This window comes from Atractosteus spatula, chromosome 10 (assembly GCF_055471065.1).
Source record: "Atractosteus spatula isolate fAtrSpa1 chromosome 10, fAtrSpa1.hap1, whole genome shotgun sequence".
NCBI classification, from domain to species: domain Eukaryota; kingdom Metazoa; phylum Chordata; class Actinopteri; order Semionotiformes; family Lepisosteidae; genus Atractosteus; species Atractosteus spatula.
Window position 1 is genome coordinate 30,596,468 of NC_142715.1, and position 23,044 is coordinate 30,619,511.

General features: G+C 41.8%; 1 non-coding gene across 1 annotated transcript; it reads right to left on the reverse strand.

Annotated features, from left to right (window-relative positions):
* Window positions 1-572: 572 nt before the first annotated feature.
* LOC148827899 (U7 small nuclear RNA) lies at window positions 573-630 on the reverse strand. Its single transcript, XR_016093288.1, has one exon. It is a non-coding gene; the product is annotated as a U7 small nuclear RNA (small nuclear RNA).
* Window positions 631-23,044: the final 22,414 nt, after the last annotated feature.

Here is a 23,044-nt window from a genome sequence, read left to right on the forward strand (position 1 = left end):
AAATAAAACTTCACTCGCACCAAACAAATTTATATTTTTAAATATCACAACATGATCGAATTTAAGTCATTTTAATAACAATGAATAGTCACCTATGCGTTACAATATAAACATTTATATTGATTTAAATCGCGTTTAAATCGCCTTTATTTAAAACCCATAAATAAAGCTGATACTGTTTAGACTTTTAATTATTTAAAACTGTATTACAGCAGCACAATGCACAATGCAACGTAAATCGCTATCTTTGTCTTCTGTGTAATAATGTTCACCTCTCTGTCCAGCAAATTAACAATAGTAATAATAATGAACTTTATTGTATATGGCGCCTTTAAAGGTGGCTCCTCAAAGCGCTTTACAGGTTAAAAACAATAACAACAATACTGTTAGGCTGGGCAAACGATTTTTTTTTAAAGAAATACAAAATGAGATATAATGATGTGTTCCGGCTTAGACATTAACAAAGAGCATAACACGTGAAAAAATGTTTTTTTATTCATAAAAGACCCTATTTATGTTGTTTGAAAAATATTAATATTAATACAGAATACTGTATGTTTTTCACCAAATAAATGGGCTTCCTGACTTCAGAAAGCCTTCTAGACAAATACTAAAAGAGCAAAAATTCCATTGGGTAAAGGAAATGAAAACATATGTACCTTACCAAACCTCGTGCACAGTACATTCAGGGTGATAATACAAGACCATTTAAAATTCAACAAATGAAACCTGTCAACTGGTAATCACCACTACTCATTAAAAACTGAAGTGGCAATACACAGTAGGTGACTCTTGGGTGTAAATTAAATCCATGCAAGAAGGGGGTTTAGTGTTATATTTCCAAATCTGATATGCAAATGAGATATCTGGCCCAGCCAATCACAAAGCTCCCATGGTCTGGAATGGAGCTGTTCTCCTCTTCTAGTTATTCACACTGGAGTTATGTTACTGTACATATTAGCACGCTTCATCTAATAATTTCAGAAAAAAATGTAAACAAATACACTGGATTGTGACTACAACTGTTAGATTGTAGCTCTGGAGATGACTTAGTAATTCTCCTTGTAAGGTAAGGAAGAGGAGGAGCTTCACCAATCTGTTTTCCCACCAAATAAATTGGCTTTCTGACTTCAGAAACCTTCCATTTATTTATTTATTTTAAGAACTTTATTTTAATTTCACAAACAAATACAAACGTTCACAAAATAGGAAAATTTAATAAATATGCCCAAAACAATATAAATGAAACCATCTCATTAGGTTATAACTGTCTCTAATAATGGACAGGGCCAGGCTACCTGCTCCCTTCACTGGATCCTCGATGCCTATAAACGCCCCCCTGTTCCTCACCCCCCCACAGGGTGTCCTTTCCACTGTTCACCACAGCCCAAATCAAGCAGCGGTCAGGGTGAGGTGAAAGGCCCTGTAACCAGTCCTCCAACTGGGCTCAGAAAGCCCAGTCTCCTGTTCACATCTGACTGCTGTCACAAAGCAAGGGCTGGGAGTGAGGCACCTGTGGTACAAAAAGGTTCATACTGGTAATGTTACGATCCCTGCCTCCCGGCAACGGAGGAGGCAGAAGTAGGCGTAGCCCCTATCCATCAGTTCACCTATTAGTTTTCCCATTCACCACCACACCCCCGTCTCATCCTACTTAAACACCTGTCCTTCCCTACCTCGTTGCTCAGTATTGGTTTTTCCGTTCGAGCTTCCTGGTTGCGCTACTTCTACTCTGTGTTCGTCTTGGCTTTCGGTTTGCGGTTTTTCCCTTTGGACTTCGGCTTTTCGGATCTCGGTTTGGCTTGGTTACTTTCGCTCTGTTTCGGTCCCCTGGATTATCGGATTGCTCTACTGACTACGACTTCTGATCACGCTTAGGCTTCGGTACTTGTTCCCTTTCGGATATCTGGCTTCCCCTGGACTCTCGGCTCGTTCCTACGATTACGGCTTGCTTTCGGATTACGGCTTGGCTTTGTTCGCTCCTGCAAGTGGGTTCACTCACTGGTTCGGTCCCTCGTACCGAATCCCTAACAGAATACTGAGCCCTTTAACATGGACCCAGCGGAGCAAGAGGAGATTCGCTCGGCTCTGGATCAGCACGGACAAGCCTTACTCCAGCTCCAGGCTTCTGTCCAACAGATCTCTGCGCACCTGTCTGCAATGCCGCCCATCGGCAATCGAGGAAGCAACGCTGGAGCTGCCGCTTCGGCTCCGCCCCCGCCAGCTCCTACACCTGCCCCTCGGCCTCTTCCACTAACTCCACCTGACAGGTTTGACGGCAACCCTACGAAATGTCGGGGCTTCTTAGCACAGTGTGCGCTGGTTTTCAGGCTCCATCCGGAAACTTTTTTTTCTCCTCAGGACAAGATCACCTTCATAGTTTCACTGATAACCGGCCGCGCTTTGGAATGGGCTACTGCTCTGTTTGATCGCGGGGCTCCTGAAATTCAGGATTATGATCTCTTTTTAGGAAAATTTAAGGGGTTTTTTTGTCATCCCATAGTTTGTCAAGACTCTGCCTTCCGCCTCTCCTCCATCCACCAGGGCCGCCGGTCTGTACAAGACTATGCTATAGATTTTCAAGTAGCAGCAGTGGAGACTCACTGGAACGATGAGGTCCTTATTTTTCTTTTCCGTCAAGGACTCAGTGAAGAAATAAAGGACTGTTTGGTAAATATGCCGCAATTGGGCAGTACCTTGGAGGAAGTAATTTCACAAGTGTTGGAATTGGATATCAGAATTCGTCAAAGGAGTGCTGAAAGATCTCGGACCCCAATATTAAAGGCTCCTCGGCTATCTCCTATCAGATCTTTCGACTCAGATTAACCTATGGAAGTAGCCCGCACCCAGTTAACCCCTGAAGAACGAGAGAGGCGCCAACGAGAGGGTCGCTGCATGTACTGTGGGAAATTAGGACACTTTAAAGCGGCCTGCCCTGCCTCATACTCATCCTTGAGGCGCAGCTCACCTTCTCAAGTTCCTAAGGTGAGTGAGATTTCTCAATCCCCTCAGTTTTCCTCTGGATTTTTTATTCGTTCTACACTATTCTGGGGTAATGAAAGGAGACCTCTTCTAGCTTTTATAGACTCAGGGGCGGCAGGAAACTTTATTGACGCCTCCATCGCTCGAACTTGGGAATTACCCTTGACCCCGGTGACTACACCACTTCGTGTTCAATCGATCGACGGCTCCCCCGTATCTCCAGGACTTATTAGATGGCAAACTGAAATTATAAGCTTGCAGATTGGCGCCACCCATGTGGAAGACATCTGGTTTTATCTCCTTGAGACCCCAACACATCCTCAATATTCCGATCTACAGGAAGCCTTTAATGAGCAAGAGGCCTTGGCCCTCCCACCTCATCGACCTTATGATTGTGCCATTGACCTTTTGCCAGGTACCATCCCTCCTAAAGGTCGTATTTTTCCGCTCTCCAATTCTGAGTCTGAGGCCCTGAAAGTCTACATACAGGATTCTCTGAAGGCTGGACTTATACGTCCATCCACTTCACCAGCATGTGCCAGTTTTTTTTTCGTGGAAAAGAAGGATGGTGGGCTTCGTCCCTGCATCGACTATCGTGGCCTCAACGAGATCACAATCAAGAATCGGTACCCTTTGCCTCTAATTCCAGGAGCACTTGAGTCTGTGCATGGAGCCAAAGTCTTCACCAAACTGGATTTACGAGGGGCCTATAATCTAATCCGCATTCGGGAAGGGGACGAGTGGAAGACGGCCTTCATGACAACCCATGGACATTACGAATATTTGGTCATGCCCTTTGGTTTGGTTAATGCCCCAGCGGTGTTTCAGTCTTTTATTAATGACATCTTTCGTGATCTCCTACAAAGATTTGTCTTGGTCTATCTAGATGACATTCTAATTTTTTCTGATTCCTTCCAGGATCATGTTCTCCATGTCAGAGAAGTACTCTCCCGGCTCATCAAGAATAAACTATATGTCAAACTGGAGAAGTGTACCTTCCATGCTTCGAGGATTCATTTTTTAGGTTACGTCATCTCTCCAGAGGGTGTGGAAATGGATTCGAGTAAAGTCTCGGCGATTACTGATTGGCCCACACCCAAGAACCTCAAACACATTCAACGATTCCTCGGCTTTGCTAATTTTTACAGGAAGTTTATTCGAAACTTCAGCTCGGTGGTCACTCCCATAACCTCCTTGACCCGTAAAGGACCAAGACAAGGCAAATGGACCCCTCAAGCCGAAGAAGCATTTCAGCGTCTGAAACACCTGTTCACAACAGCCCCCATCCTAAAACACCCTGATCCAACTTTGCCTTTTGTAGTCGAAGTGGATGCTTCTGGCCATGGTGTGGGGGCTGTTCTCTCTCAACGTCATGGAGAAAAACAGATTCTTCATCCCTGTGCCTTCTTCTCTAAGAAGTTATCCCCTGCCCAAATGAACTATGACGTGGGTAACCGTGAGCTCTTGGCCATTAAGCTGGCATTGGAGGAATGGAGGCACTGGTTAGAGGGTGCTCATCACCCTTTTTTGATTTACACAGATCACAAAAACCTGGAGTACCTGCAGTCGGCCAAACGTCTTTGTCCTCGCCAGGCTAGGTGGTCCCTTTTTTTTTCCAGGTTTAATTTCTTGATCACCTACACTCCAGGTTCTAAGAACGTCAAAGCAGACGCCCTCTCACGGATCCATGACCCCCCTGAGGCCGAATTGATTCCAGAACCCATCATTCCGTCTGGTAAGTTCCTGGCTGCGGTAAGATGGGACATTGAGGTGATGGTCCGACGAGCCTTGGTTGGGCAGACGGTACCTCCTCAGTGTCCTCAGGACAAGTTATTTGTCTCTCATCCCGTCCGATCGGCAGTTTTACAATGGGGTCATGACTCCCGCTTCGCTGGACACCCTGGAGTCCACCGTACCTTGGATTTCATCTCCAGAGACTTCTGGTGGCCAACTATGGCTAAGGATATCAAGGAGTATGTCCAGGCCTGCTCTATCTGTTCCCAAATGAAGTCTTCCCGGATGAGGGCAGCGGGCCTACTTCAACCCTTACCCATCCTGGATCGTCCTTGGACCCACCTCTCAGTAGATTTTGTTACTGACCTTCCACCCAGCCATGGACACACGACTATTATGGTAGTGGTAGACCGTTTCTCCAAATCTGCTCATTTTATTCCCCTACCATCTTTACCTACAGCTCGAGAACTAGCAGAATTGTTTGTACAGCATATATTCCGACTGCATGGCATCCCTAAGGATATTGTTTCAGATAGGGGCCCTCAGTTTGTCTCCCGATTTTGGAGGGCCTTCTGTAAGTCACTGGGCGCCTCAGTCTCACTTACCTCAGCTTACCATCCTCAGGCCAACAGTCAGACAGAATTTACGGACTTATATCTCCTCTACCCATGATAATTGGGTGTCCTTGCTCCCATGGGCAGAGTATGCCCACAACTCATTGTATACCACATCTACTGGCATGTCTCCCTTTAAGTGTGCCTTAGGTTATCAGCCTCCTCTGATCCCTGACTCCCACCCCAACACAGAGGTACCTTCGGTTCAGGACTACATCTCTAACCTGAAGACCTTCTGGAGGAAGGCCGAAGCCACCCTTCTTCGCACCTCAGCTCAGCAGAAGAAGGTAACTGATCGGCGCTGTCGTATCCCACCCAGACTTCGACGTGGTCAGTTGGTTTGGTTATCTACTCGTAACCTTCCTCTTAAGCAACCTTCTGGCAAGCTTGCTCCCAGGTACATTGGTCCTTTTCGTGTCCTCGCCCAGATTACCCCAGTAACTTACCGGCTGGCCTTGCCTCCTACCCTTCGGATCCACCCTACTTTCCATGTTTCCCTCCTTAAACCCTTTCACAGATCCACCCTGTCTAAACCGCAACAAAAACCCCCACCGCCTCGAGTAATTGATGGACTCCCTGCTTACACGGTCAATAAAATCCTGGATTCCCGATGGTCTCGTGGATCCCTACAATATCTCGTCGATTGGGAAGGCTACGGTCCGGAGGAGCGCTCATGGGTTTCGGAGAAGGATATTCTGGACCCCAACCTCATCCAAGACTTCCACCTTAACTTCCCGGATCGTCCCGTTAGGGCGTCAGGAGCCGCCCGTAGAGGAGGGGGTAATGTTACGATCCCTGCCTCCCGGCAACGGAGGAGGCAGAAGTAGGCGTAGCCCCTATCCATCAGTTCACCTATTAGTTTTCCCATTCACCACCACACCCCCGTCTCATCCTACTTAAACACCTGTCCTTCCCTACCTCGTTGCTCAGTATTGGTTTTTCCATTCGAGCTTCCTGGTTGCGCTACTTCTACTCTGTGTTCGTCTTGGCTTTCGGTTTGCGGTTTTTCCCTTTGGACTTCGGCTTTTCGGATCTCGGTTTGGCTTGGTTACTTTCGCTCTGTTTCGGATCACTGGCTACCCCTGGATTATCGGATTGCTCTACTGACTACGACTTCGGATCACGCTTAGGCTTCGGTACTCGTTCCCTTTCGGATATCTGGCTTCCCCTGGACTCTCGGCTCGTTCTTACCATTACGGCTTGCTTTCGGATTACGGCTTGGCTTTGTTCGCTCCTGCAAGTGGGTTTACTCACTGGTTCGGTCCCTCGTACCGAATCCCTAACAGGTAAGCACATGAGAGACATTAAACAATCAGAGGGAAAATGTCCCTGATTGCTGCAGGTCTTGCAAAATTTCATTGTGCAAGATGATGCCAGGTGTCCCACAGCACAACAGCATCGATGTACCTTCGACTGCCCCACACAAAAACATATCCATTGCAGGCACCCAGCCGGATTGTAGAGGGCAGGTGTCTTAAGCCTCCAATTACATTGTCTGGTAGCAAGCGAATCTTCCTTGCTGCTGTTTTTATTCCATCAGCATCTCTGAGCTCAGTTCCATGAAGGACTGGGGAATACTGGCTAAGCCAGGTGCGAATGTCCTCCATCTCTGCAAACTCTGAGAACATAACAACATCCACAGTTGAATATGGATCTTCCCAAGGGCCTGAACTATCACTCTTTTTGCCTCAAATATCTCCACACATTGTTCAAAGGGAGGGGAGGTAGCAGAAACAACTTCAAACGTTTTCTCCACATTCTACAGAGATCTAGAAATAGAGGAGGTCAGGCTGCAAAAGTGGAGGACTGGAGAAAATCTCCTTTTCAGAATGTGGAAATATTTTCCTGAAAGAAGTCTTCTTTCTCTGCAAGTCCTCCCCACCTCGCGCAGTGTAGTGATTGTCACGTTCTCTTAACACAACGAAGGGTTTCAGTTCGAAAGCAGGAGGAAACAAGTGATCTCTTTTATCAAAAGTTTTGCACTCCTAACAGTGGTTTACGGGGCACTTTTCTACACTGAGCTGCTCAATTGGAAACCAAAAGGAAAGAGAAAAGATTCCCATACTGGGCATCAAACCCAGACCACCTGGGTGAAAACCCAGAATCCTAACTGCTTAACCATACAGGAGCACACAGCCTCACGAACAATGTGTAATTTCTGTCTTTATAGTGTGCTTGTTAGAGAGTTAGCTGGCACTCAGAGCGCTGCAGGATCTATTTTCTGAGACTCAGCTGAAGTACCACGTCAGCACTTTTCAGATTGCTGGCACACAATGAGATCACACATGTTTCCACACAGGCAAGTCAAGATTGTATAGTTGCGAGTACTTTACAGAATGACAGAGGTTCCTCAATGAGGTAAAATAAGAAAAGACCCTAACACCCGCTTCAAGGGAAGACTGTGACCTAAACGCAGTGCCTAGACCTCTCAGAAAACGTTTTTTTGCTTTCGTAAGAAATGTCATATGTGGAATCGCTCTACATCACAAAAGAGCGAACTTGGAGGAAGGGCTTAGTGCTTAAAGTGACACTGACCATAGCTCTCATGTCCACCACAAAAGCACACTTTGAAATGGGCTCAGATTTTCTTGAACAAACACGTCCTAATACCTTGTATCGCTTGCATTTTCTTGCCAGCCAGCAATATTTCTTCTACACTGATAGCGAAGAATTGAATTTCATTTTTCACAAGCTGTATGAATTTCTTGAAAAACAAGTTGTTGCAGAAAGGAAATGCATTCATGCATTAAACTAAATCAAGCCCTATGCTGTTGTCCAAAATGGTACTTTCTGCACAAAAAGACAGGAAGAAAGGCACAGCTGGGATGGGGAGCCAGGATCTCCAGTTAACGAGACAGGTACTTAAACCAACTAAGCTACAGCGCCGGCAGAATCCTCATTTTTTTTTACAGGGCTCCTGTAAAAGGAGTAAAAAAAAAGCTCCTTTTACAGGAGCCCTGGCTGTAAGAGAAACGAAGAGAAAAGGCTTTTATTGGGCACTTTTCGTTCATTTAAGACACTTTTCCTTTCTCTTTCTGTACTCTTTGATGGAAAAAAAACGAGAAATAATGGAAGGGAAAAATGTCTTTTTTTCATGGAGAAAACATTCACCAGGAAATGCTATGTTTAGAGGAAGTGAGTTAACGTGATACGTGACCTAATTCACCAGAGCAAATGCTCACCCAGCAAGGTCTGCTTTACTACAAGAGAAAAGTAGAGTGAAAGACATGATAATTTCACGGCTTTGTGGAAGAAAGCACTTTTTATGTTAATTCTAAATCAATCAGAATTTCAGAGCGACACGTAAACGCTTTGTCTGTTTAAAAGTGATGATTTTATAAAACTGATAAAAATGTAGAAAAACATTTCTCACTTAAAAAATTGTAGATGGGGTGTGGTATTACTAGAAGCGGCGCTAAATTCACCATAGCGCAATTCTGTTACGTGATGGTCCAGTGGTTTAATGGATAACACACCTGATTTTGGTTTATAGGATTGTAGGTTCAACTTCTACCGGGGTTGTGTGATTTAAATCAGGCTCCTCAGAAATAGATGTCCATTATGGAAATGAACCGCACCTAAAAGCAAAAGTTGGGTCTGGTTTCCTTTCTTTCCTGCATGAAAAAGCAAATCGTTACAAAAAACACCAGCTATGTCCAATAGTAGTCATTTAAAAGTCATTTAAATAAACATTAATATCTTCCCAGACCTCAGATTATTCTTCCCGCCCGGCTCTCACACAGAGAGCAGACACACCGTCTCCACTACCCGGTGGGCATTGATTAATCGAATATACGTATATTCACGGCGAAAATACGGCTATACGTATATATACGTCGCCGCGACGTACAATCAACGTCGAATTGCAACCGTAAAATCGACGACATTAATAAACGCATATATAACGTCGAAAACACATCTAACACAGTGCCTGAGGCTTTTTACTGTATGTATCGTGTGTGCCGCAACTAGGAGTATACGGCACTCTGCACAGTGTACGAAGTAAATTATTTTCGCAGTAATTAATTTATTATATTTACTATATTTATTATACACGTGTAAATAAAATAATTACTGCGAAAATAATTTCTCTTTGTTTCCCAGTGTCGGGGCTGATATGTAAAAGAGGCAATTTGCTCTGAGAGCCGGCTCAGCGCTTACTGAACACAGATGTCTCAGAGCGGTGTGTCCAGGTGGCTATAAAAGGGCAGTGCAGAAGAAATATTGCCGATATTGAATATTGAAGAAATATTACCGATTTTTTTTTAACCTGAAACTTATAATTCCCTTTCGTCAGTCTCTATGGCGCAATTGGTTAGCGCATTTGGCTGTTAAGCAGAAGGTTGGTGGTTTAAGCCCACCCAGGGACTGGTTTCTTCTGTGATATAAACATTGTCTCTGCAAAGGTCGATTGGATTTCACAGCGAAACCTTAGATGTTTTTATATGTGCTGTAAATGCGAGTGTTTAACACGTGTCAGAATCATGGGAAATGTCCAATAATGCCCAGCATCGCAACTCCCCAAAAAACCATATTCACCCAAGAAAAATGATCGTCGAATCGTCATTTACACTCCCGTTGCATCCTCTGCTGAAATATTTTAAAAATACAATGCAGATTTGTTTGAGAACTTGACAAGCATTGTTACGTTAGCGCTGTGCAGTTGGATTTTGATATTTTGACATATTTACCTTGTTTTTAAACATAAATACTGTACAATCTATTTTAATGTTGTTGTAACTTTAAACTATGTTAGCTGAGGATGCAAAGGGGTGAAAGGGAAAGGTCAGAGGGTGTAGTAACAACAAGGTTAGTATTGGTGGAGGTGGTTGGGTTTTTCTCTGTAGAGGATGATTGAGTTTTTTATCCTTCTCTGAAGTGAGAAACTGGAAGAATTGGGAGTTGAGGGATCTGATGAGGTTAGTTATAAGAGGAAGATGATGTGGAGCTGTTAGCTGTAAAAATTCCTTAACATCTTTGATGTTGTAATGAAAGATAAATTGCAGTCAGCAAAGATAAAAATATATTTATTTATTTAAGACTGCCCTGTCTTTCTCACACCTGAAGAAGGCTCCACAGCTGAAACATTGTGTTTCCTTTCTTCTCTTATCAGCATGGAGTAATCCTTTACTTGTTCCTTTGCAGCCTACGCATGCTGACGCAGCTCCCCACCTGATATATAACATTGCTATAATCACAACTATGAATGTCCACTGTGGGTATTTTTTCCATGATTATTTATTCTGGCATTGAAGCATATTTTATGTCATACCGCAGTATCATAATCACTGAATTTGTTTTTCATTTAGAAAGTAAGAAAATGATAAATCACTATGAATTGCATTTAGCCTGTTCTGATCTACATTTTCTATATACTTTAACATGCCATGTTCACAATGTCACAACTCAGAAATGCAACAGTGAAGTGTTGTAATTACAAATGTACATAGTGTTGGAACATTGAGATGTTTTGGTAATGAGGAAGGAGGGATATGCCATGTTCACAGGGTCATATTTAAAAAACGGTACAGTAAAATTTCTTGTACTTTCGGATTATGAGAGCCTGTTACATTATGTCTCACACCACATTGTCAGAATTTTGAGACATTTTCATAATCAAGAGGGAGGGCCATATCAATACAGCAGAAAGTGCATTCCCAATGCATTCTCTCATGCCATATTCAGAGGGTCATATTTAAAAAATGGTACAGTAAAATTTCCCAAAGTTCAGGATTTTGATAGTCTGTTCCATTGAGACTCAAAACATGAGACCTGTTTTTTCTTCTTTCCAGGAGGAAGGATTGTTCAGATGCAAACATGGGTCCAAAATCAATGTACTCTCCTATCGCTGTTGCTTCCTTCATCTGAACGGTGGTATTGAGGGATGATATTGTACAAATTTTGCTTTTCTTTTCAAGCAAATTTTATTAAAATATGGGCCTCTATTATAGTTGTCTTGGATGTTTCGCAAGGTATAATAGATCCCCTTGTGCCCTCCGCTAAGATATTAGAAAATACAAGAAAATTCAAATATATAGAACAGCATTTATGGTTACATGTCTATTAAAATTATGATAAATATATGAAAGTATTAAAATACAAATGTACAGTCCTAACATAATCATGCTGTCCAACTGTCTTTTTTGCTTGTAAAGTTCTCCAAAAAATCTGTGATGTAATTTTAAATATTTTAACAAAGGGTGCAACGAGATTATAAATGAATTCTCCCACCAGCCATTTGAAGATCAAAGTCCATGGCTGAATACGATTTCCTTGAATGTTGGTCATTATTGGCCATTCCCAGTGATATTGACTTACATACTTAAGTGTTTAACAAAAACAATCACATTTCCTGCAAATATCAAGTGGGGTAAAGTTTTGTTAAGAAATCCACTTAAGTAGAGATGGGGTTTACATTGCAATAATGAGAAGTGCATTTCTGGGTGGGCTCAAACCACTAACCTTTCAATTAACAGAGACTGACGTGTGTCCCTTTTCTCCATTTGCAAGCTTTTGGTTAAAAAAAAAATAATAATGCTTCTTTCTTGCCAGCCTGCGATATGTCTTTTCCACTGATAAGCAAGATTTGTATTTCATCTTTTGCAAGCTGTACGTATTTCATGAAAAGCAAGTTGTTCCAAAAAGGGAATGAAAACTTACATTAAACAAAATCAAGCCGCAGGTGATCATCCATAGTGCTACATTCTATAAGACAAGACATGAAGAAAGGCATCGGAAGTCATGGGATTTGAACTCGGGATCTCCTGTTTAAGAGGAAAACACATTAAACAAATCAGCCAAGGTGCTGTCAGAGTATTAACATCATGTCTGAGTAGGTGAGAGCAGCTGACTATCACTGGAGGACAGCTCACCGTGAACAAGTCAGCCTGCATAATGAAGGGGAAGAGACTGACCTCTGTGATGCAGTATCGACGGATACTAACCTTCTGTCCAACTGTTCTCTGCTGCATTCTACCCTAGCAGGTAAATATTGGTTTCCGTGTGTGTAAGATTCCTTTTTTTGTCAAATATTTTCAAGCATATTTTTGATGTTGAAAATAAGTCTTGTGGTTTTCAGTGTTGAGATCCTTTTCCCTTAGTGTCACCCAAATTGATACATTGTACTTTGGCAATTCTTCAGGCTATAGTGTTTAGAGAAGCTCAGTTGAATTAGTTTGCATAGACAAAGTATTTATTTTCCTTTTAATCCTTTAAAACATGTTACATTTTCAATACATTGTATCTTTCTTCCTACTAATTGTCATCATTTTTTTTCTGGCTTGATCTTGTAATCAGAGATTTCAGAATATTCCTTAAAAACTAGTAAAAGAAGTGGGGCAGATTCGTGCAAACTAAACAAAAATATGAAAGGGTAGCAGGACACAGTAACCACCAAACATCTTGTAGATTATGAACATGCCTGAAAGTTTTCAGTACTTTAGAGGGTTCTGCCATTTCAGATGTTATACTGTTCCTGTCTGATTTATCAAATGTGTCATTTAAATCTCCCGTCATTACTATATCAGTCTGAAGGCCTTGCAGTAAAGATTGCAATTCATCCACAAATGCCAAGTTTCCCACTGGTCATACATACAAGGAAATTAATGTACATTTTCCCCCAAAATCAAACAATTTAAAACCAAATAACTCCCTTCTCATCTGCAGGTGGAGAGAATAATGTCAGAATAAATACAGGTTTAAAAGTCAGGAGCATTGAGAGTACTATTTTAAAATTATACTTAAATGCTCACAATATATTAAAAAAAGCTCTGTAAAATGCTAAAATAATAAAAAAAATATTAAAACAAGATAAAAAGAAATGATAAACAGTTATAAAGCTCAGGAATGATCAATCTGAAGTTACAATCAACTTACAATATGCCCAAAATGGCAAGAATACGTAAAACAGGCGTGTAAAATTAAAAAAATAAATAAAACAAGTTAAAAATAAATACTAAATACTTTTAAAATTCAGGAATGTGATTGGTCAGATGCTTACGATGAGTGTTGCTGGTGTTTCGTGTGATTTAGCGAATTGAAAAAAAATATTCAATTTAAAAACGGCAAGAGCTCGTATGAAAAAAAAGTTCTTAAGTATCTCTGTTGTAACAGCTGCGCCAGAACTATTCTGATATATCAAAAAAGTACCTGAAGTTAACTGGTTTATATTCAGTTATGTGCATTGGGAACGAAAGGGAGACTTAGATGAATTTTATTAGGTTTTAGGAATCAGAAAATTTATTTTTACACGTTGTTGCCTACGAGCAGAAATAACTTCCTACTTTCAGCGCTTTTATTGTTTCTGCTTGTACCCTCGAACAGAGAAACACAGTACTGACTCACAGAAACGCCCCAGAGTTTTTGTGTTTCTGGGATTTAAGAGGGATGTAGTGCATGAAGATAGTAAAGGGGAGTTTTTTTTCCCCGCTGTAGAGTATGAAGGCGGTGTGACGAGTCTGGAGGGAGGAGACGCGCATTCCGCACGGGTAGTGCAGAGCAATGAGCCGCACCTGCTGTGCCCCGAGTCCTGTCCTATATAACCGCAGAGCCCGGACGCACAGAGTCTCCAGCCAATGTTAGTAGTTTTTTTTTAAGCAGAAGCCGGGATTCTTTCGCTATTATTACTATTATTTATTATTTATTAGTGGATTATTGGAGTTGGTGGTTACTGTGATAGACCGTCGCGAATAGCACGATTAAAACCCTTTTTCTGCAACATTGAGAGTGAGGGGTAACAGGTGGAGGTTAAAGCCCAAACAAAGGGTTGTTTTGGATGAACGCAGTAGATCGGGTCTGATCGAGCTCGTTACTGACCTCACTCACGCAAACGCCATACGCGGTATATGGGGCTACTTGTGATAAAGAGAAGAGTGCCCCCTTCTGATGTATCAAGAATACACATAACTATGGAAGCCCGTTTCCGCCAAGTAGAGGAAAAAAAAAACTGCGGTCAAGTTATAAAGAAACAAAAACCCCTGTTCTGCTGCTCCAAGCTGGTTCTAGTGGGAGCAAGTGATGTTAGGAGCTCATGAACAGTAATTGGGGTTGTTTGCAGAACGAGGGCTGGAGGAAGTTAGAGGTAAAGTGTCCTGTCTTGTCAAGGGCAGTAAAGCTCATTAGAGCTGATTGACCAGTTAAAATGAATTGGTTTGCTTTCTAGATGGAAGCCAGTGGTCTCTTCCCAATGTGGGGGTGAGTCAGGCAGTGACACAACAGCTAGACAGGACTGACACTCTTGTGTGATCTTTTTCGTCTCTTGTTACCCCATCTTCCAAAGACCACAGTCCAGTCTAGCCTGGAGTGTCCCAGACTGCTCTGTCAGTGACAGTGGGAGGCTTATCTTTTGTCTCTTGTTCAGCTAAAATGTGACAAATGATGACCCCTCAATGAAGGAAACCTGAGCTTTTGTAGGTGATTACACCACTTGGCAACATATTATATGGTGAGGAACCCTCAGTGATGCCAGTCTTGCATAGACACTGGCCAGTCTACACAAACCTCCAGTCAGCACAGCCCTGACCCCTGTAGTGTCACCCAGGTCTTCACTGTGGGACAATGATTATTCAGGAAAACTTTGGAATGTATTCCAAAGCAGTCAATGGAAGTATGTAATTAAAATAGTCAAGTCTTGATAAGTAGAGTATATTATCTATTTACTATACTTTTACATTGTGACAAAAAAAATCAAATCCACCACGAACACATGCAGCATATTAAAGATGGGTCTCTGCAGTGCACAGGAATCTCAGTTCACTTATAAAAAACTTTAGCTAATAAACTGCCTGAAATGTCTTTTTTTACTGCTTGTTCTTTAAAGTACTAACTCATTGACATTATATAGATCAAAATAAGACTATTTACAAAGAAAACATTATCTAAAAATAAAGTTATATGAAAAATAATCACAAATGTATCATGCCAAATAACCTCTAGTAATTGAGCAATTAAGAAAAGTAAACAAAACCATCCTTTGAAAATGACGGATAGAAATGTAAACACTCACACCTGGAACCAATTTTACCAGAAACCAATTAACCCACCAATGATCTTGGACTGATGTCTGAAAACCAGAGCAAACAGTGCAATATTAAAGTACTACAGCTATTAGTAGAATGGATCTAGCTTCTCAATATAATACTTATGTCTGAACTTCATAGAATGGTGACACTTTAATCTTTCAGATTCAATGTTTTTCACAACATCAACAGCTGAGAACAGACTGTCATAAACCTTTATCCAGTGGTTTTCAGAGCAGAGACATCCATGTGAGCAAGAGTTCTTTCCCTGTGGTCTGCCACACGTCAGTTAGCCATGTTTTGGCTGGGTCATGTGTACTCCTCGGAACGTGGGTTGTATTGAATATCAGGCACTTTGTACAAATTAATAATATGAGCATATTAATATGATTTGTGTTGAAGCCAAACATGGAGAATCGCTGTTAAAAGAACAGTGTCTGCTCTTGAAATGCTGACCATCACCCATCTTCTGGCTTCTAGATGCACGTGTTAATGGATATTTTTCTGTTTAAGAAAAATATTCCATTTTAAATATTAAGATTTTAAATATAAACCATTGACAATATGGTAATCACTTTTGCAACTTCTTAAAAGTTATAAGATAGCTCTACAACTATGTTGTCCTTAACCTATTCAGAAACTACCACTAAAATTGTAAGAAATTCTCTAGACTCATCTTGTGGGCTCTGTTCTCAATGAATTGGAAAGGTGTTGTTCATGAAGTCCAGTACTCTGTCGATCTCTCTTACCAAGAGACTACCCATCTAATGCTGCTGGAAACTCCAGTGCCTGGTCTGGGAATGCTGTGCTATTCAGATTCTGTCAATAAATTTCAAGAATGGTTCACCTCTCAAAACCTTTTCTGTTTACACTGTGGCATTTCTTTGCAGTAACAATTGAGTGGGGTAGTTATCTGCCTTCTATGCTCTTCTGAAAATCATGTATCTTTTTGGCAGTCCCATATCCCTTTCTTATATCCTTGAGATGAGAATGAGAAATGCCATTTTTAAGACAATAACACAAACATAATTCTAACATTAATTTCAAGCTTCAGTTCAATTAAACTTTGCCATTATACTAACATAGGTGCATAGTATAGTGAAAAGTGTTTCACATTAGTCACTCAGGTGGAGTATATAAATAGAACAGAAGATAAGACAATAGACAATAACACAATAACGTGTAATAATATAACGTAGTCAAAACTGTGCAAAATCCGCAAACAGAGATAAGAATAGGGAATAGTGCAAAAATAGTATGGTGATTAATAAATATTACAACTAATAGTTTTACTGAGCTATCGAAGGGACAGTACAATTTCGGCTTACATTCGGTTGTCGTGTATGTACAGTAGTGGTGTTAGAGTACAGTCCTTGTGGGTATAGGAAGAAGTTAGGAGAGATCATAGTATGATGGGTGGGAGTGGGAGCATCACCAGCTTGACGGCTCTGGGGAAGAAGCTATTTTGGAGTCTAGTTGTGTGCGACTGGAGTGAACGGAACCTTCTGCCAGATGGTAGGGGGCCAAACAAGTTATGACTGGGGTGAGTGGGGTCAGACATCATTTTGGTGTCTTTTTTCAGACTCCTGGCGTTGTAGATTTCCTGGATGGATGGTAAGGCACTGCTGATGATGTGTTGGGCAGTTTTGACCACCCGCTGCAGTGCTTACGGTTGGATGCAGTGCAGTTGCCGTAGCAGACTGTGATGCAGCTGGTCAGTATGCTCTCCACTATACATCTGTAGAAGTTGGTGAGGATCTGTGGATACAGATGTATTTTCTTCAGCCTTCTCAGGAAGTACAGCCGCTGTTGTGCTTTCTTGATGAGACTGGAGGTGTTGAGTGTCCATGTAAGGTCCTTAGAGATGTGAACACCTAGGAATTTGAAGTTATTCACCATCTCCACTGCAGACCCTTCAATGTAGATGGGGGAGTGGACTTTTCCTTGTCTCATGAAGTCAACAATCAGCTCTTTGGTTTTGCTGATGTTGAGACATAGGTTGTTGGTTCGGCACCAGTCTGCAAGTTGTTTTATCTCCTCCCTGTAGGCAGTCTCATCATTGTCAGTGATCAGGCCCACGACTGTGGTATCATCAGCATACTTGATGGTGTTTGTGCTGAACAAGAAAATGAATATCTTCAAAATATGCACTTTAATATACTTACTTAGTTTCTTTTTTTGGAAATAGTCAGTGATCCAATCACTCCAGAGCTTGTCCTTGCCTTGAAATGATTTCCTGGAAATGCTGTAATCAAAGAGGAGCTCTTCTCCCTCAAGAATGTCCCTTTTTGTCACAGACAGAATTATGACAGGCTGTTCATTGATTATAAATGACTCTCTTACAGCCCTAATGTTGCCTTTTCTCTTTGATGGATTTATCCATCTTCAGATTGCCTCCTTATCAGGGAAGCAGGCACAGTGTTCTTCACGAGCATCAATGCAAAGTTTTTGTGCAGGTTCATCTGAAAAGAAAAGACATGTCATCTGTGCCATTAGGGCTTCAGCAGCTGTCTCTGTGACCTCGTCATGGTAATCACACACCACCTCTCCCTTTTGGAAACGCCTGGAAGTCACAACCTTCTTCCCCTTCACAGGATTGTCACTGCTGCTCAGGCCTTCCCAGATTTGACGCTTTACCATCTTTTTAATTTGCTTGTCATTTGGTGGCAGTCTTGTGTTGGGCTTCCACTTCTCAAGCACTTCAGACACTGTTGATGCATTGGCTGACCAGTCCATCCTTTGAATATAGTAGATTACCTGGCAGCCATCTAGTGTGAAGGTCTCGAAGGAAAACCACAATATATTCTGAGGATTTATATTTCAAACTTACTTAGTGTTTGTTGGTGAAGATAATTGATTTGTAAACTTGCCATTAATGGTCTGCAGTCTCACTTCCTCTGTTCTGATTTCCACCTGTCATGACTTCCAGTCAGTTTCAGATGCTCCTTCTTCTTGGGAAGCTGTCCATATAATAACACTGGAAACACCTTTATCAGCCGCTGGAAGGCTGTAGCATCATCCCTCTTCAGACATGTAAATCCTGCAGAGGCTGTAGTGGATATTGGCCTTGATCCACTGTAGTAAAAACATAAATAAAATATCACAGGTCTCCATAACACAATGTCAAAAAATAACTATTCAAACTTACTCTACAGCAGGTGTGCAGAGTCTGATTGCTCCCCTGAACTTAAAAATGAATAATTGTTGTTTTGTGAGGTACTGATTTTGAGATTGTGATGATGCTTACTAAACAGTGTCCTGCAAAACCTTCAATTACTTAAATTGCTGAGCAGATGCTGGCATGAGTCAGTATTCTATAATATTTAGAATGGGCTAAATAATCCACCACAATGCTCTTCTGGGCATAGGGCATAGGTTAACTTTTTGCTGCCATCTCAACCTCCTGGCTGGTAATGAATGGCATCTACAAAATAAACAAGCAAGCATCTGTGAATGTTTCCAACCCACGGAAATTAAAGTAATATATTATTCTTCTCATGCAGTCTTCAAGTCTTTGGGAAGACTGTGAATTGGCTTTCCTGCAGATGAACTGAAAAACTTCTCTGTCTCCCTTCACAGCTGCTGACCTGGGCATTACAGCATAGTTTAGTGAAGTAAAGATTAAACATCTGATAAAACACAAATAAAATACAAGTAAGGTACATTCCAGATTTTCTTAAATACTGTACAACATGGAAGCTATGCAGGTGGAGGTCTTTTGCTCTGTATTAACAAGGATTTTAATTGGCTTCTATGAAAATTGGCTGTGGTGTGAGTAAGTCCAGTGATGGACTGGTGTCACATTATGGGTGATACTGTGCTTTGCTTTGCACCTACTGCTTTCCAGGATGGTTCCAGTTCCACCACAACCTGAATTGAGTGGAGGGGTATATCAATGTAGCCATAAACTTACATGTTCCTCTCTGTAAAAATCCCGTGTGTGTGTGTACCTTATTTGTTGTATGAAAGTATTCTTATGTCATGTACATCATGTTCTTTACCACCCCTGGGTGCTGAAGGTCCTTCTGCTGGAGAAAGGTCTGCAAATAATACAGCATAAGATGATGGTCAAGCAGGGTGTTCTCTTCAGAGCTGTATGTCTTGCCCAGTATGTGCAACGCATCTCTCTTTGCAACCCTCAACACTTTCCAGCAATCTCTGATACTTGGTTCTGGACTCTGCATCTGCCTATATCTGTGAGAGAAAGTAATGCTATCAACATCTTTTTTTGTATTCAAATTAAAAGAATTACAGTTGAATAAAGTTAAAAAATGGAAAGTATCTCGTTCTGGTAATCTCTTGGCGACATTCTTACTGTTTTTCTTCTGAATATCCTTTAGGATACTCTGGAAGCTGATGATGATGATGATGAGGATAGCCAGGCTGGGATCTTCTACTTTCACATTGATAGCATTCAGGATGTAGTGCGGAAAACTGTTTATGTTCTTGATATAATTAGCAATGGTTTGGCAATCACCTTGCCGATGTGTCATCAGGAGTCCCACATATAAAACAGCCCATGGACTCTAGCTGCACGTCCTAAGGTTTCAACAGAGCTTCTAGCTGTCTTGACAGATTTTTGAGAGTTTCCTCGTAGTGCTCTTTGAGGATCTACAGTGTGGTGTGAAGCCAATTTTTGGCATTGCTTACCAGCTCCAAATATGAGTTTGGCTGGCTTGGCAGGTTTTATGAGGCGCTTGAGTTCCTCAGTCTTCCATCGTAGGCTGGCGGGTGCACGGTTCTCCCGTCCAATAAAACTGCTGTTTTGTAAATGGTTCCCTGGTGGAAGGTATCCTGTCTGTTTGACATGTTTGGTGTGTAGGCAGTTTGGGCGACAGTGTGGAGGGTGACCGTACGGTTGCGTGTGTTGTTGTCTCTGGATTGCTACATACCATATCGATCCATCCTTACCATTTAAATGCCTAAAGCTTCATTGACACCGTTAGGTTTCCACTGTTACGCAGTTCTACCTCTGTAGAATCTGTGGCTCCATAGGAAGGCAATCTTGCCTTTCTGTGTGTCGCTACATTTCCACCTGCCTGGGTCTTCAGTTATTGTTCTGTGTCCCTGCTGGCCTGTTTTTATCCTGTTTTGTAAGGGGTGGTGAGTGTAGTTCCTCCCAGGGGGCTCGTTTGTATGCTATTGTCTGTGTTCCTTCTGTAAGTTTCTGTGCGAGTAGGTGCAGTTTCAGTTGGTGAATGGGTTTCTACTTTCCCTGCTGGGGATTATGCATGCACCGTTAACATCTCAATAGGCGATTAGGGTCTTTTGTTTTCCTCCCTGGTAGGATTGATGTATGAGCTGTGCAAGTTTCAATTGGTTTCAGTTATTCTTTTGTTTGTTGCCTAAGTGTTAGTATGGTGACTGTGAGGAGTTCCAATCCCTGTAGGATTTGGCTAGTTAGGAGAGGGGAACAAAGCTCTTTCTCCCAGATTTTCTCCAAGAGGGGACCATCTGGGACAAGGAGGGCTGCACTCTCCTTCCAATTACTGAAACCCTCCCAGTTTTTCTGATATTCAGGCCTTGTGGAAAGATAGTATCAAGTCTTTTGATCCACTCCCTTTCCTTTTTCTTTCTTTGTCTCTGTCCAATTGGGGTTGCTTTCCAGTCCCGTGGCCCATTCTGTAGGAAGTGCGCCACCAGATGAGTACTCCTGATGTTGTGCCTGTTGGGTTTGGATGGAGTTAGCTGTTTCCCCACATAGGTCACCCTGCAGTTTTTGCACTGGATGCTGTAGATGGTGTTATTGGTGTTTTCTGAGTGCCCTTTGCAACTGGAAGATTTCTTTGGTTTTGTTGTTTTGGATCATTGTTTTCTGTTATGAAATGTTCAGCTATTGGTGCAAATGATCTGTGTTGTACAGGTTTTAGTTTGATTTGGACAAAATAATCCTGAAGGTTTTTGTTTTTTTCTGTATACAGATATGATTTTGTGCTCCCTCAGTATGTTTGTGTTTTCTAACATCATGGTGAATGTAGACTTTAGTTTTTGGTTGGTTTTTATGCTGAGTTGGGGAATAAGTTGTGATGAGGAGTATTATTCTGCCAACTGGTTTTTTTTCTTTTTAGAAATGTTTTTGCCACATTTTTGAGGAAACTTCATGTGTATCCTCCCAGGTGTAGAGCTTGGAAGAGTGTACGTTTTGGCTTCCTCAAAGTCTTGTTGTGTACAGATTTTGTGGAAGTGTAGGAGTTGTGATTTTTCCAGTCCTTTGAAATTGTTTTGAGTGAAAGCTATATTTGTGCAGTAAACAGTGTGTGTCTGTATCTTTGAAAAATACTTTTGATGTCCAGTTTGTCTGTGTTGTTGAAGAAGGAACCCTTGTATGTGATGGTGTCTAGGAAGCCTATCTGGCTGTCATGCTTGGTGTATTTGAGTTTAATGGACCTGTGTTGTGTGTGTTGTGTGTTAAGGGCGTTAATGATTTCTTGAAAAGTGCGATTTGTGATCTTGATATGTGCTGCCTATATGTTTATAGGCAGCACTCTTGCACAGTGGTGCAGTGGTCAGTATTGCTGCCTCAGCCTTGGGGCCCTGGGCTGAAGACTGATCAGAGATGTCTGGGACTCTAGTATATATGCTGTGGCTCTTCATTTGATGAAGATTTTATCTGGAATTTTGTGTCTGTTTATAGGAGTCTTAGGAAGCTGTCTGAGTTCTTAGTACTTAGTTTTGTTCTCCCTGTGTTCAAGTGGGTTTCAAATGGGAGCTCCAGTTTCCTCCCACAGTCCAAAAGCATACTGGTAGATTAGTGGGCTTCAGGTAAACCTGGACCTCAGGTTAGTGTGTTTGTCTTTGCCCTGTGATGGACTGGTGTCCTTTCCAGGGTGTATCCTGCCATGCGTCTACTGCTTGCCAAGTTTTAAACTGAAATTACAATCTTACTATTTTTAGTTTTAAATCAACATTTACAAATGTATATTAAAGCAGCTACCCACCTGAACTAAACTACATCAGCATGTGTAGTCTGCAAATAAAAAAAGTGATACAGTAGGTTTATTTCATACTGAAAAGAGAAGAGAGAAAATGCAACATTTCGGCAGTGAAGCCTTCTTCAGCTGTGAGAAAGACAGGGCAGGTTACAAAGATTAAATAGCACAGAACAACAAAAACTGGGAGAGGGGAGGAGGCAGGACCGGCAGAGAGGCCACTCAGGAAATGCAAAGTGGAGAGGGGTGAAGTCAAAACCTACAAGAGGGATAGAGAAGATTACATGAAAATTAGTCGATCATTGAGAGGAGGGGGAAGGTGTGAGTCTAGTTTCAGGATGAGTTTAGTTTCTGTTGTCTTTCTGCTATGGGAGTTGAGAAACCCTTCTTTGAGAACAGAGACGGAGAGATCAGTGTGATCATGGCCATTTGAGATGAAATGAGAAACTATGGGCTTGGAGAAATCTTTAACCTTCACAGCCCTATAATGTTTTCTGAAGAGGTCTCTGAGTCTCCTTCCGGTTTTCCTAATGTAGATAGCTGAGCATTTTTTGTAAGAGATACAGTAAATGAGTTTGCTAGAGATACGGGATGTCATCTGGGTGATCTGGAATTGACCTGAGGGGCCCTGAATGAGTGTGTTAGATCTGTATTTGCAGGTACCAGGTGGGGTTGATTGTCGAGTGTGGTCGAGGGAGATGTGAACAAGAAGTTTACATAGATTGGGTAATCGGCGATAAGATATATGATTGGGCAGTCGGAAAAAAGG